Consider the following 15971-nt stretch of genomic DNA (forward strand, 5'->3'; position numbering starts at 1 on the left):
AAATTATATGAAATGACATTAGATATAGAAGGGGACAAAACTAGGAAAATAAGAGGTCTTTTTTGGGAGGAACTATCTAAAGGCTATGATATCCTTCTAGCTGAGAAAGACTGGCCACCAGAATTTGTTAGGGAGCGCGCACATGTCGAAGAAATGATTATGCCTGCCTTCTCAAATCACATTCCAATTCATAAAAAATACACATATGCTAGAAAATGGGCAGTGGCCCAAGCCCCTGCATTATATAAAAATCATGTAGGATGGGATGAGGAATCCCCTCACCATAAAATCCAGTTAAAAAATCAACCTACTGCACAAAGGCAGTATCCTGTTAAGCAAGAAGCTAAAAAACAAGTCAGGGAGATCTTAGATCAACTTGAATACCAGGGGTGATTGAAACATGCATCTCACAAATGAACAATCCTTTGTTTCCTGTCTCCAAACCAGATAATTCATATCGTCTAGTATTGGACTACAGACACTTAAACACTTGTTGCAAAACATTTGCAGTACAAAATTCACACTGGGCAGCACTAATGAATAACATTGTGCGCAAAAAATATAAAACGACATTAGATATTTCAAATGGTTTCTTCTGTCAAAACATTGCACCAGAAAGCAGGTATTTGACCGCTTTCTCCAGTATGGGGGCACAGAGGCAATATTACATTCTCCCCCAGGGATTCAAGAATAGCCCAGGGTTATTTTCAGCTAGAGTAACTGAGTTACTACAAATGTATGATGATGAGGCATTATCTTATGTCGATGACATTCGTGGAGAAGTGTGGCTCACTGGTTAGAGCAGGCAGACCCTGAAGCAGAGGTCAGACCCGGGACCAGGGTTCAATTCCCGACGCGGCAGGGTCTTGAGCTCAAATGTCCATGGACTCGATAATTCTCGCTTCGGTGCCTGACCTAATCATGGGTTCACACTCTGCAACTCTGGGCATTAAGCTGGCTTAATCTCCACAACGGCCCCCCCGCGGCGGGATGCCTGGCTTTCACCTTGGGGATGCCCTGTAGGGGCTATCTCACAGGGAAAAAGCCAGGACGGGTTCCCAAGGCAAGCGCGGAGATACCCCTTCGGGGGTCGATTCTGGCGCTATATAAGAAACATAATAATAATAATAATCTATCTAACAGACGATGATTTGGACAGGCACTTGGAAAGAGTGAACACCATTGTACTTGGGTTCGCGTCAGAAGGGTACAAATTCAACTTTAAAAAATCGCGGATTGCCCACCTCAGTGTCCTATTTCTAGGATATGAGTTATCAAGTGAAGGCAAAAGCCTGGCAGCCAATTTCTTAGAGAAATGTGCGCTGCCCCAAGCTCCAAAAATGCTGAAAAACTTACAATCAATTCTAGGTTTCTTGAATTTTGGAAGAACTTACAACCTGAATTACGCAGAGAGGGTTAAACCTCTCTACAAATTAATTAAACCTGATTTCAAACCAACTAATTGGACACAGAAACACCGAAATTTTACGTTCAATACAAACAGACATGTTAGCTAAAACAAAGCTGCAAACACGCGTAAGCGTACGCAACCTTGTAATCCGAGTCATCCCAGGAAGATGCGGATTCACGTACCTGACCTATAATGAAGGGGAAACGGTACCAATATCTTACATATCACACTTGTACACACAAGCTGAAATAAAATTCACTTCTACTGAGAAAATTCTGGCAGCAGTTTAAACTGCTGTAGCAAAAGAAAGAGCCCTCGCACAAGGTAAATGTATAATAATCGTTAAACCTGTACCTGCCCTAGAATCCGAGATGGATACAATGGGTTAATTCTCTTGCTGCATCAGACGTAATTTACGAATTTGATCCTAACTTGAAAACACAAGAATTTCTCCAATACGAGTATGAATGTCCTCTGCTGACCGAAATTCTGCCTCTCGACCTTTACGGCTGTATAATATATACAGACGGATCAGCACAGCCCGCAGTTGGGGGTAAACAAGCTTATAGTTCTGCGTGCGCGATTGTTAAAGGTCGCTGGCACTAAGGTAAATTCAGACCGATAGTCACTAAAACTCAATCACTCAGAGACTGTACAGCTCAGCGAGCTGAACTACAGGCTTTCAAGATGGCGCTTGAGAATACCGATCGTGAATTCCCCACACTAATCGTGTGCAATTTGTATTACTGCGTCCAGTCTTACAATGAATACTTGCAGAACTGGGTTCAAAACGGTTTCAAAGGTGCGAAAGGTGGCACAATAAAGCATAAAATGCTTTGGGAACAAGTAGTTCTTTTACAGAAAGAACTACAAAAGACTCACGTGATCCATACACTGAGTCATCAACGTGATGGCGTTCACGTTGCAGGGAATTCATTGGCTGATGAAGCCGCAAAGGCAACTGTGCAAACAGCTTCCGTAGCTACAATCAAGCGTTCTAAAAAAAGAATAGATGGTGAAACGCTACTAGCAGTAAAAGCCTCAATGGATGGCAATCATGCGGCGTTACCTCTAAATTATCCACTCGGAAATACATACATAATTGATGCAAACTCCGTTCTTTTTGCTCAAATCCCTGGAGTGGGGGACAGAGTAATTCCAAACAGGAAACGGAGGGCTTACTTGGTTCAAGAAGCACATATGGGAGAGGGTCTGACACATCAAGGAATCTTAAAATCTCTAATAGAATTACAATTGATATACTGGTGGCCGGGAATGAGCGTGCAAGTTTATAACTATGCAATTGATTGCCAAAACTGCAACAGAGATCCCAGTTATAAACCGGAAAAGGAAACTGACAATAGCACAGTCAGTCCAGCCCAGACACCTCTGTTAGATAACATTAGAATGTGTACACGCAGGCATCCCTACGGACGAATGCGGCCCCTCAGCTACTAAGACAAGATTTATTTGGATGTGGCCCAGCGCACGGCTGACGCCAGAACTGTTATAAAAGATTTGCGAGTCTTTATCGGCACATACGCAATTGGAATGCTACATTCTGACCAGGGTCCTGCGTTTAGCTCTCAAGCTTACAAAGAGGCCATGGCCAGCTTGGGCGTTGCATTGCGGTACTCTAGTCCCTTCCATCCTGAGGGTAATGCGGTAGTGGATAGAAAAAACCGTGACATAAAGCAACCTATAACAGCAACGGTATTAGGTTCGGGTGACGGGTGGGTCAAACATCTAATAAGTGTTCAACGTTGTCTTAATAATCTGCCAAGACATTCTCTGGGTGTACTCACTCCGTATGAACTTTTGTTTGGCACTAGAATGTTGATGGAATGCCTCGATTGACAGACTTCAGTGGTGAAACAAAAAACCTTTGATATCAAAGATCGTTTGGCTGTTTTACAGGACTTAAATGAAACAAGAAGCAGTCTAAGTAACACAAAGCAGAAGCCAATGGCCACTGAAGAAAAACCACCTGTCCCAGCAAGACCTGTCTGGATTGCAAAGATTGGGGATCTGGTCAGAGAAAAGATCGATGTGAAGAAGGAATTTGGGCCTTCTTACAGAAAAACAGTACCTATCTTAGCAATCCACGGAACAAAGATCAGTAGTACTACCGCCCCTTGATGGAAAAAAGGAGAACAGAGTTGTATCAACCAACCTGGTAAAACCACAACCATGTGGCCAATAATAAGTAGTAGGCCCAGTGGACTCGCAAGATGTAGCAGAAGACCAAACCTTGCTACAATTCAAGAGGTTCAAACTGAGAGACTAATCACATTTGATAAACCTGCAGTGAATAAAAAAGGACTATGCAACAAAGCCATGGAACTAGTGCCTCTTGAAACCCAAATTGCAACAGTTCGTCAAGAAACACCTGTCTACAATGATGTAGCCTCTGACTATACTAATATGACAAGGGAAGAAGCAACTACAAAGATTAATAACAATCATGATGCAATTCCAACAATTGACAGAACTGCCTCTGGCTATTTTATCAATTTCGATGACTTTTCTGAAGATCCTAGTGAACATGAAGAAAAGCCAGCAAACAAAACTTTCAAAGAAAAAATAACAGAACTCCTTAATTAACTTGGAGAAACATATCTGATTTCACCATGGATTGAATTGTGGATTGTGTTAGGTGTACTTTTCCTCCTGCTCTGGCTCATTTTGGTTTTAAGCTTGTGAAGAATGATTGATGAAAAATACAGTACAATGGACAAAGCAAATCAGAGAATCAACTTGGTTCTAAAGCCTCAGAAATCTTCTCACATTGAAAAAAGAGAACTATCATCAGTAAACATCTCAGCCATTCCTATATCTGGTGGTGTAGCATGGGACGCTACTGATTACGACATCTATGGCCCGGTTGAACTCTTGAAGTATCCACACCAGTTCAAGGTTTCTTTAAGTGACTTTGTCTCACCTAGCACTTTCTCTGATGATTGGGACTTTGAAACTATTAATAACATGATGTCAGATTTAGAAATGTCAGCAAAATTTACAGAACATGATTATTTAGAAGGTTCATCAGATTATGAAGAAATGTATTGCTTTAATCATTATGGGCACCACTATTTGCATAAATCTGCGAATCCTAGAAATGTTTTTACTTATAATCAATGGGAACATTGTCCATCAATGCCAAAAGGCAACTCGGAAACATTTTATGAGAAATTCCCATACTTCTCAGGGTTTAATAACACAGATCCAGTAATGTTTTATTTAAAAATTATGAATGAGACAGGAATGAAAAACATGTTGACAAATACTAAACTGATTTAGTCTGCAAATTTTTATGCACAATTGTCTACATTTGGTTTTGAATTTTGGAAAGACAACATTGAGACACAAACGGTCTGAGGTACAAAAGACTGGCAGGTACAAGGTTTAGAATCATTATTCAGAGCCTGCATGATCCCAGAACAAATAATGTTCCTGAATGACACCATTCAACAAACAACCCGTCTTGGCCTAGCCAAGCCGTCTATACCAAAGCCCATACCTGATAGTAATAACACTACAGATGAGGAAATAGACGTATCCCATATTTTACACCAAAACAGAACTAATCCTGATTGGAGAAAATGGTTGATCTGGCCCACAGACACTAATAACTGTCAAGATAGATTCCTGAACAAAACACAGGGGTTCACACAGAACAGGTAACAACAGGTAGGGGAAGAAATGGATCAAGTTATGATCCAGTAGGGCTAAGATTACCATTCAGGGGAAGGAGAATGGAAGGTCCAGCCACAGTCAGAGCCCCAACAATGTGAACAACAAATTGACTGAGCTGTTCCTAAAGAAAAGGAGAAGGGAAAGGAAACGGTCACTAAGGTAGGAGGGATAGTGTTCGTAGGAGGACCACCCCTGGGCATCCAATTAGTTGGCTATAATGGCCTCACACACCTTTGCGAGTGTCATGCTTCATCATCAACAATTCTCGTGGTTGGGCAGGCGGTGCAATGCCCAACAGGCTCACCTCAAAGAGGGGCTCTTTATCGGAGATCTTTTATCCAACTGCCTGTGGGTGAAGTGTGGGTGAGGGGCTAGGACAGGGTAGATGGTGTGGGTGAGGATAAAATGTGGCACAAGGTACCGGAAAACAATTTTATTCTGGTGGTCCTCTGCCGCAAGTAAAATCGAGACTAGTCTGTGGTCGCTTTAACAAAGGTTTCCAAGGTCGTAACAGAACTAAAGTGCAAATGGTGTGGTCAACATGTTTCTCGCTTCTAGTGCATTGACTGTGATTCTTCAGGACCTAACAAAAAACTACTACAAAACATGACCTGTAATAGTATCAGTTTAAATACAGCACATAAGTTGTACTACCTGTTTGACACTGCTCTTGCCTAATGGGGAGACAAAGGAGATCATTACCATAGGTAAGTAACAACAAGTGACCCTGTAGTGACCGTGAGCACACCGTGTTGATGTGATAATGTGACATACTTGTGAAATAGGTGACTAGTATGTGATTAAAATAACAGGTTAAAAACAACTGATTACAGCAGCATTCAAAATGGAATAAAATGCAAATCCATGGATTTGCGTGTACTGTTACTCACCTAAGGGTTAGAGTATAAGGGTGTCAACAGTACCCGGTAGGTCTGACATCAAGGGGAAAACCATAGTGGTAGCGGCTATGGAAGGAGGGATAAGAATATTTGATGTAAAAATTGACTAGATATAGAGTAGACTCATGTGACGCCAGCTCCGTGAAATGGCGAGTGCTCCAGTCTCAATGGTAGATAAGGTATACATAGGTTATCGCTTGGGGGGTGTCTTAGGTCTCAAATATTGTTAGGGGACCTCACTGCAGTGAAGAGGAAGCATGTCGGTACATGTAAGACCACAAGTAATGCGCAGCACAGTCAAGGGCGCGGACATCCTCTGCCCTCAAGTTAATGTGCCCGCAGATCACTCCTGGTCATGTTGTGTGCACCAAGACCGTTCTATAAGAAGTGCGTTGCCTGCTAAATAAAGCCCACCTCGCGGTCAAATGTAGCCCAATTACGTGCAGAGGGGTGGGTAAAAAGCAGTCATGGTATAAAGTTAAACACTTGCCGCATTGTCAAAACCTGTAACAGAATGATATGGGCTGAACCTCACCAACACAAAGCGATTACAGAAGGACGTGTGGCCCGATTCAAAAAGAGCCTTTGCGCGGTATATTCTACAATAATAGCCGCATGGTCAGGAGGCCAGTATGAAATGCTACAGGCTCAGCCTCACGATCAAAAGAGATTACAAAAGGGAGCGTGTAGCCCTGCTCCTAGCGGCACCGCTGTCTGGACACGGAAACTGCAATAACGGGAACCGCGGCGCCAGGGTAGCATAAGAAGTACACTTACTTTCTACTGCCTCAGTCAGTGCCCGTTGTGCCAACCCATCGCTAGCGGGTCCGGATAATGGAGTACCGGTGGCGTGTCTCCAAGTTAAGTAACACGCCAGGCGTGGCCTGAAGCTCCAAAACAGGAAGCAGCAAGACCCAGTGGGTCATGTGGTATCGGTGGTAAATGGAGCGACCATGATGGAGTGTAGCGGGTGTTTTAGGCTTAGATAGTGGGTAAATACATAATCTATGTTCTCTCCATGTTCTAGGTGTTACTCATTGGCAGAACAATGGTGGCTAGAGAGAGGCGGGTCTTATTATAGTAGTTAAATACACAATCTATGTACTATCCATGTTCTAGGTGTTGCACATTAGCAGAACAGAGGTGGATGAAGAGAGGCGGGTCTTATTATAGTGAAGGGTCTCTAATCAAACGTTCGTTTGTGTGGTTGATGAGGCCCAATAGAGCTAAATTGGCCACAGTCTGCCCGTGGGTGTAACTGATATCACAGGATTGTTTGCCCATGCCAGGTAAAAGGTAACCTGGCTAGTGTTATGGTAACATGCCCAACAGTTAACGGCCATTATTAAGCATCAACATCATGGTTTAGATCAGTATGGTGTTTAGCCAATGAAACACTCGCTAGTTGTTGGCAAGTTTAGTTGTCGACGGTCACGGCAGAGATTGGAGGCCCTGTGGTCCACAGTGACAAGGTGGGATAAAGGAAGGCACTTGGTCCTAGTGTGGAGTAACTAAGTGTAGAATGGACAGGGACCAAGGCTTCGTGGAGGTGATGCGTTCATAAAGCGCTCCATGGGATATCCTCATTGAGTCCCCGGCTATCAGCGGATAAACAATGTATCCACCTTTGTTCCTTCAGGAATAGATTGTGTTTTGACTTATCTGGGGGGGTTTCAAGAATTAGCCATGTCAGTGAGTCAGCAGTGTGATTTTGTTCTAGGAAATGCCTGCACATCTTCGTGTTAGTTTTTATGCAACGGAATTTGCTTCTGTGTTCTGAGATACGGATTTTGACGGGGCGGGAGGTCATGCCCACGTATTGCAGACCGCATGGGCATCTCAGTAAGTAGATGCAGTTGGAGGTATTGCAATTTGTGTGGCTCCGTAGCTCCTACAGGAAGGTGTCTGTCAGGAGTATAGTTTTGTGTATGCTGGTAAAGGGGCACGCACTGCAGGAGCCACATGGATAGTGTCCCCTTACTGGTGGTAATTGCCAAAGAGTGGTTTGTTTGTGCGGTTCAACCTTTTTGGGCCTTGTCTGTACCAGAATGTCCTTAATGTTCCTTGACCTCTTGAAGGCGAATCTGGGTGTTGCAAGATTGAGATCACCCGTGTTCAAAATCTGCCAGTGCCGTTTGATAATCTTTTTGATTTCATTAGAAGCTGCGAAAAAGTGGTGACACAGGTTATGAGATCTGTCTCCTGTGAGGTAGGAGTATTGTATTCGAGGAGGGCCCCCCTGTGGTTGTTTTGTGCCCGTTTACGTGCCCTATAGAATGCTCTCGTGGGGGGACCTCTATCTCTTAAATTCCGGGACAGTAAGGAAGACTCGGTTTTGTAGTCTATCAGGTTGGAACAATTGCGCCTGACCCGTAGGAATTGTCCAAAAGGGAGATTCAGTCTCAGGGCCTTAGGATGGTGGCTGGTAAAGTGGAGCAAACTGTTGCTATCTGTATGTTTGCGATAAATTGTGGTATCGATTCTACCCCCCACTTGCCTGATAGTAAGGTCCAGGAGGGCAATTTTAGATGTAGAAGCTGTGATGGCAAAGGTAAGATAGTTATTCAGCGTGTTAAGCCAGCTGAAAAACTCTTTGTATAGGTCTTCAGTACCTGACCAGAGTATTAGGATATCATCAATGAACCTCCTCCACAGTTTGATGTTAAGATGGTAGGGATTACGATGCGTGGGTGTCTTCAATTGCAGAGCGCAACTATTTAGAATATTTTGTTGCCGGCTCGGGTCACGAGGACTACCCCACCGCTTCTGGCGGGTCCGTGTGTTTAAATGGAAACACGCCAAAACGGAGTAACGTGCCTGGCAGTAACCAGCGAAAAAGAGCAGCTGACCTGGGTGTATCCGAAGAACAACCCGACAGAAAATAATAATTGGAGGGGAGCTAAGAAAGCGGCATCCACTATGGACTACAAGCATTGCTGGGTACTTCAATAACCACAGTGCTTCACTGCTGCCATGCGAGTAGGGGCGGAATTTATCAACACCTGCAGAACGCTGCATAAAGACCCTGCTGCTTTCATTTCCCACCTACCAGCACCATGCCATGATTAAGGGAGAACACTTTCCGAAACGAGTAGGCACAGATGGTGAAACTTTGCTCGAAGGAACATGCGGTTCTGCTGCTGCTGCCCTGCCATTAAAAAGGATGAAACTTACGATGCATGGTTGTCTTCAATTGCAGAGCGCAACTATTTAATATATATATATATATATATATATATATATATATATATATATATATATATATATATATATATATATATATATATATATATATATATATATATATATGAGCAAGGGTCTAAGGAGCCTAAACGTCATGCGGCATACTCTGCTTAAATAAACAACATTAAGCACTTAACTGGTCCGTGTCGTCTTTGGCGGCTAACTGTCTTCTGATGTGGTATTTCTATATATATATATATATATATATATATATATATATACCAATTAAATATTAATGAAAAGGAATCCAAGCATGCACCGCAATGTGAATTGAGTCCATTAGTAAAAGGAAAATAAATTGTCTTTAAAAAAAACTTGTATGATCTTCCAGACATATCAGGAACCCATGCATTATAACTCTAAAAACATGGCTACCAGATCCGAAATATGCTTCTAAACTGCATAACTCAAATGCAATTGATGCACACTGAGATTGTATATTTCATAACAATTTAGAATTAGTTCCTGGCACATATGACGGAGTGGTCACATTTGATTGAGAAACCTTCAGCTAGTTCTAGCTTTTTAGCCACTTCACTCTGCATTCTGGTACTTGTACTTTTGTGTTTAGTGTATTTTTAACATGGGACTAAAAATCACTGCACAGTTGTTTTGGATAAAATGCCAGGACTGACTGAGGGTGGGACATGTCACATGTTGCAACTTGGCACCTGTGCACAACCATCCCTTCCCACTGCGTTACCTGTTTCGTCACATAGCCTTGATCTGCTGCTGTGTTATTCTAACTGTTTGGGTGAGTGATGTTTGCACAGCTGTTGCCCATATTATACTTCTCTTGTGAAGGTGGTTGTCATTGCTCCTTGTTCTATCATGGCGTATCTCTCTTGTGATGGATGTTTGCAGTACACCTGTTTCTGTTGCTGTATCTGTTTCCTGAGGAAAACCTCTACTGCTGCTGCTCATATTTTTCATGTTTAACTTTAGACGAGAGAAGCTTGCAGAGCTGGTGCTCCTGCTGGACCTGTTTTGCTTGAGAGTCTTCCACTGCTGCTCACTTTAATACACTGATTTGAGATTGATTTCAATGCTAATGTCATTCCTGCACCTTTTCTGTGCAAGGAGTGTTTTTGCTGTTGTGAGCCTGTTATTTGTGTGAAGGAAGCTTGCACAGCAACTGCCTCTGTGCTGCCTGTTTTGCATGAGAGAAGCTTGCACTGCAGCTCTGTGTGTTGTTCCTCTTTTGTGTGAAAAAACTTACACTGGCACTACCTTTCCATCTCAATGGTAGCAGAGAGAGGTAGGATGTGGCTAACTGAGCGCACTGGATACCTTCCCACTTCACACCTAGCACGGGCTCTGCCATCATCTATGAGGCCAGTAGTTTACCGAAATTGGGGCGGTTTTTAGATGCCCACAGGTATACCGTACATATAGAGAGCTTTATTATTTCTTGTGATTGTGTAGGATAATAATCATTATAACACTTACTTCCCCAATCACCCGTAGAAAAGGTTTATTGGTCCTGATGAATTGCCTTGATCGATAGTGACAAATAGGAATGTAACATGTCAACCTTTATATACACTAAATTCAAATTGAAAAACTTTATTCGGTTTTCATAGATTAGAAAAACCATAAAAGTGCACATAAAAACAAGGATTATGTAGTAAAATTGTTAAAAAAAACAACAATAAAAAACATTCTATGTACATGAGCATAAGCAGCATTGGATAAAAATAAAATGATTTCAGATTACCGGGCTCAATAAAAATAACAAGAAAGCAGAAAAAGACAGAATAGTGGGGACGACATTTAAACAAATACAGATACATAATCAGCATATCAGATACGTACTGTGGTCTAGACTAGCCCTACATCTCAGCGTTGCTTTAAAAAATCTGGCTACCTGATTTGCTGTATACTCTTCCACTAAAAATTGCAGTCCAAGGATTGCTGGGCGGCATCTTCGTAAACTCATTGACTTTAGGATCGGGATTATCCAACGTTTCCTTTGAACTATATAAAATTTACAAAACAGGACAACGTGGATTGTCGTTTGAAGAGATAAATCATCGCAGGGGCAGGGGGATAGGCTTCTCGCCTAGTCATTGGTTCGGGGAAAGGTGACAAAGTGATGGAAGATGTTCATCCTAAACCGTGTTAGAAGTAGCCTTTCATAGGTGGTTAGAATAAATGTAAGGTCTGGTTGAATGAACACAGTTATTTGAACCATTAGCGAGTGTTGTATGCTTTTTTGTCACCTCTTTACTTAATCACAGCTGCTCTAAGTGGGTCATACAAGTTATTTTAAAAGATTTTCTAGACATCCTTGCGATTTTAAGGGGCGTATGGAAATAGTCTGCCATTCCCAGATCATAAAAAAAGTTCTTAATGTAAGCAATCCAGCCTATCTTGTCCGCATTTTCCTGTGAAAGACAATCCAGAATAAGATTTTGGCAGAATGTTGTTTTGGTGGATATCCATATTCGATGCCACAACAAGAGAGGCTGGACTCTTACCAGATCTGTCAGGAATGGCAGGCCTAGCTCCATATGGCAGGAATAATTTGCAGAGCCCTGTGGCAATGCAAGAAGGTATCTGATAAATGAGTTTTCCACTTTTTGAATAGAGTCAACTTTCCCATAACCCCATACGCCCGCCCCATAGGTTGCAGTGGCTATGCACTTTGCCTTGTAAATATAAATTAATTCAGTTGGAGGCCGCTTCCCCAGTCTGCGCGAAAAACTGGTTAGAGCCGCAGTTGCCCTAGTGAACAGTAATTTCCTAGTGTCAATTGCTTGTTTCCATGATTGTTGTTATCTATTACTATGCCCAGATAGGGGTAGGTATTTGCGCTTTCCAGCTTGATATTATCAATAAAGATTGGCTTAGACCTGTGTGGTTTACTGCCTAACGTAGGTTTTTTTTATGTTAATTTTCAAATCTAGATCAGCCATGTATGAGTAAAATCTACCTAAGACGCGCTACAATTCTAGTGGGGTATGGGCTAATATCACTGCGTCGTCCGGGTAGAGAAGGGCAGGTATAGGGCGGTTCTTGATTTGTGGTAGGTCCCGACACCCTTTCAGCATGGCCTGCTCAAGACCATTGGTATAGAGTGTAAAAAGAAAGGGTGCCAGGACACAGCCCTGCCTTACTCCCCGCTGTACAGCGAACGGCGCCGTCAATTGTCCTCCCGTTCCATACCTCACTCGGGCATTTGCTCCAGAATATAGTTCGCGTATAAAATTTACTATAGATGGTTCTACCCTCATATCCTGCAAAACAGACCATAGCTTGCTGTGGCTAACGCAGTCAAAAGTTGCTGATAGGTCAACGTATGCCAAGTACAAGGACCCGCCCCTGGCCGATACATATTTGCCTGCTAAAGGTGTTAAATTTAGTGCCTGTTCTGTGGTACCTAAGCCCTCGCGAAATCCGAATTGAAGGTCCGATAGAACCCTGTTCTCAGTAGCCCAAAGTTGGAGTCGCTCTAGGATAATATGGCCCGCCACCTTGCCCAAAGAGTTCAATAACGATATTGGGCTGTAGCAGGAGGGAGATTGCCTGTCTCCCTTTTTGAATATTGGGACCAGGATGCTATCGGACCATGTATTAAGCAGTCCCACCATGCAGTATGCTTTCAGAACACGAGTTAAAATGGGGGTCCACAGTTCCAAGTTTTGTTTATAAAAATCTACGGGGACCCCATCAGGGCCTGGGGCTTTGCTGCTCTTACTTGCTAGTAGTGCTAGCTCTACTTCCGCTAGAGTAATATCAAGGTGAATTGGGAAGGAGGATGAATCAATTTCCACAATACTTTCCCCATTCACTTTCGATGAGAGAGGGTCTTTTTCATGAGGTAAACCGAAAATTGGAACAAAATGGTTAACCCATGATTGTTCATCGATTGCTCCCTCTATCTTGGGGTTGTTTGTGTTGTCAGCTAGAAAGGGAGACTTAACCGTGACCCAAAAGGCAGTGTTATCCTTTGTGGCACAGCTTTTGTGGAGTTGTGCCCATAACTCATCTTTCAATTCCTTTTTCCTTAGTTTTAGTGCGTTGTTGTATTCTCTTCTAAGGTTTGTAATTTCGTGTTTATCCCTATTTTGTCTATAGAGGGCTATTTTTAATTTAGAGTATGCCTTTGTGCAGGTTGTGTTAAACCATCCTTTTATTTTTGCAGTTTTAGATCTTACATTAGCATTAAGGGCTTCTTTTACTGATTGGGTGATTATCTGAAAGTTTTTCAAAACCACCTGGTGCTCGCTAGTGGGGTCAAGACATTTTTCGATTGCCCTATAAGAGTTCTTCACTATCTTGGTTGTGATTTTTACTGGGTCTATTTTTTCCCATTTCAGTGCAAAGCCATTTACTCTATTAAGGGACAGTGTTGCCTGCCCCAAGATATTTAAAGTATCCCCTCTGCCTGCTTTACTTGCAGAAATAGCGTAACGCTAATGGGATAATGATTGCTTAATGCGATATTGTGAGTTACGAAGTTACATAATTGGGACGAGGAAGCAGTAGTAATTAGAATATAATCGAGGATACTAGATAATCCTCTCCCATTATAAGTGCTTGTAAAGGGAATTGGGGGATTCACAAGCTCATTTGCCATTCCCATCTCTAGGTCAAGCATTTTTTCATTTAAACAATTCCCCATCGGGGTATGGAGAAAATGGGTGAGTGGGATTTGATTTTCATCATCGAGGCCACATGTTGAACTGGACCTATGGCCACAAATATATTGGTTAAAGTCCCCCCCCCCATTCTATAACCAAATCCTTCCTTGTTTTTCTTTTTAAGTCTTGTAGGCAAGAGTGGATCTCGCTTATTACGCTAATGATTTCATCCTGTCTAAGGTTGTTATAAAAAAATTACCAGCGCAATAATGTTGGTTTAATCTACACTCAAAGTAATAATTTGATAGTTTACCTCTATTTTGGTTTGGGCGATTTTCTCCAATTTGATGAGATTAGAGACAAAAATGGCCAAACCACCTTTTGCTCTTCCGGAAGTCGATGGGAGCGCCATAGAGTAAAAGCTTTTGTAACCCTCAATATGCATTGCTGATGTAGCCCAGGTCTCCTGTAGGCATAGAATATTAAATGTATTGATGAAATTTGTCCAAATTTCATTATTTAGTTTGGCTCTCAAACCTGCAACGTTCCAGAAAAGTAGACTTAGTGTGGATTTGGCTGGATATACCATTTTTGGGGGCCCTTGGGAGGTAGAGCTAATACTTAATTCAGGAAGCTGTACAGTTATGGCTTCTACCACAACGTCATGAATTCGTTCTATCTTTCGTCCCTGGGAAGCCATACCATGTGGTTTCCTCCTAGCCAGTCAATCTTGGTCTTCCAGTCCTGAAAGTATCCTAAATCTATTTATTGTAGGAAACACCTGGAGCGGATCATATCTCTTTATGGGATCGAAATTAGAAGTGCGTTGTATGTAGTTCGTGGAGGGGTAAAAGAAACCCAGTGGAAGTATATTTATCTCATCCTTGGCGATGTGGTTTCTTCCCAGATCATACAGAATTTTTTTGACTAGCATGGGTGATCTAAAAGTAAGTACGATGCTGTCTCCCTGGAAAGGTCTTTTGCCAGTTCCCACCCACTGCACTCTTCCGGCCATTTTAAATTCTCTAAATAGGCAATCATCTAAGCCTGTTTTTAACCCTAACTAGTGTAAAGCCTTGTTTCTAAGTGTTTCCCACACCTCTAATTCTAAAGGAGGCTTTCGTGGGACATTTCCCAGCACTATTATATAGGGAGTCGCCGCGGGGGAGATTGAGAATTTCACCTACTCCTGTTTTAGCCCTGGACTGAATATCAGAATTGGGAAGGGAATACGGATGAACGCGAGGGGGGTCCGCAAAGGTGTCTGTTTGAGTAATATCTGTAATTGTCTTAACAAGGTTTTTTCCCTTTCCTGGGGCTATGATTGAGGGAGTATTGAGTGTCGGAATAATTGACCTAGTGTTAATGTTCTGATGATTGTTTGGATATTCATTGGTCTGATTATCCCCCTCGTTTGCTAGTCCTTGTTTGTTGGAAGAAATATGCGTGTTGTTTTTGGAATGCCCTATATTTGTAGATATAGATTGTTCTATTTGGGTCAATCCTCAAGTACATGTCTAACCTTTCCACCATTGTAATTAGGGATTTGATATCATTATTAGTAGTTTTCGTGCACCTATTGTTAGTCGCTTGAGCCTTTGTAGAAATTTTTCCGGCACCCACTTTCCTCTTTCCTTGTTTAATGTATTTCCTTTTTGGGGTCACTGCTTCCTCCACGTTTACTAAGGGCATATGTGTAGCAGCATGGGTTATAGAATTCCGCGGGACCTTACTACACAAGAAAGTCGAATTTTTGTGTTTCTTTTGGGTCGGTTGTTGGGAGGACTCTGAGTCACTTAGGGTAATTCTATCTGCGTTATGCTGAATGCAGCCATTCGTGGCGCTTTCATTTGGTACTGTTTGTCTAGGGCTCGGTAGAGGAGCTGAAGGGTTAGACTCCAAGGAGTTAGCCTTAATTAGTTCCTCAGCTGAGCTTATCTGGTTATCCAAAGCTCCCATCGTGCCCGTTAAGTAGTTCAACAATGTTTGTTGCGAGTCCATAGTAGCCCTCCCTCCTCCATTAGATTTGGGGCTAGCATGCTTCCTTTTGCCCATCACTTCAGCTTATAAGAAAGCACGTGCTCTTGTTGGTAGTACTTGGGTGCACTTTACTTAGAGTAGGATCTACTTTTAATT

This window comes from Lissotriton vulgaris, chromosome 3_1 (assembly GCF_964263255.1).
Source record: "Lissotriton vulgaris chromosome 3_1, aLisVul1.2, whole genome shotgun sequence".
Taxonomy (NCBI): domain Eukaryota; kingdom Metazoa; phylum Chordata; class Amphibia; order Caudata; family Salamandridae; genus Lissotriton; species Lissotriton vulgaris.